Raw genomic sequence first — 277 nt, 5'->3', positions numbered from 1 at the left:
GCTGCTGCCCCGGCTGTCCACCTCCTCGATCCCGGAGTCCGTGACGGCGTCAAAGCTTTCGGGGGGCGGCAGGAATGAGGCGGGCAGACAGTTTGAGAGACCAGCCGGCTTCTTACTGTCTGCGGAGTTGGTTGGCTGGCTGGAGTTCAAGGAAGGGGACTGGGAGGTGTCGTTTTTTTTCTGCTTGACCAGGTCTGAGAGAGCGGGGACAGAAGCAACCCGGTCATCGGGGATATCAAAACTATTGGCAAATTCCAGGGGAGGAGGCAATGGCTCT

The 277-nt window shown here is 58.8% G+C and overlaps 1 protein-coding gene across 1 annotated transcript in view; it reads right to left on the bottom strand.

Moving 5' to 3' along the window:
- Positions 1–277, bottom strand: part of SHANK2 (SH3 and multiple ankyrin repeat domains 2) — a 563,331-nt gene that overhangs the window by 9,112 nt on the left and 553,942 nt on the right. The window lies entirely within an intron of this gene.

This window comes from Bison bison, unplaced genomic scaffold (genome assembly GCF_000754665.1).
Source record: "Bison bison bison isolate TAMUID 2011002044 unplaced genomic scaffold, Bison_UMD1.0 scf7180017864080, whole genome shotgun sequence".
In the NCBI taxonomy this organism is placed as follows: Eukaryota; Metazoa; Chordata; class Mammalia; order Artiodactyla; family Bovidae; genus Bison; species Bison bison.
The sequence above is the reverse complement of the archived record's forward strand: the minus strand, read 5'-3'. Positions and strand labels throughout refer to the sequence as shown.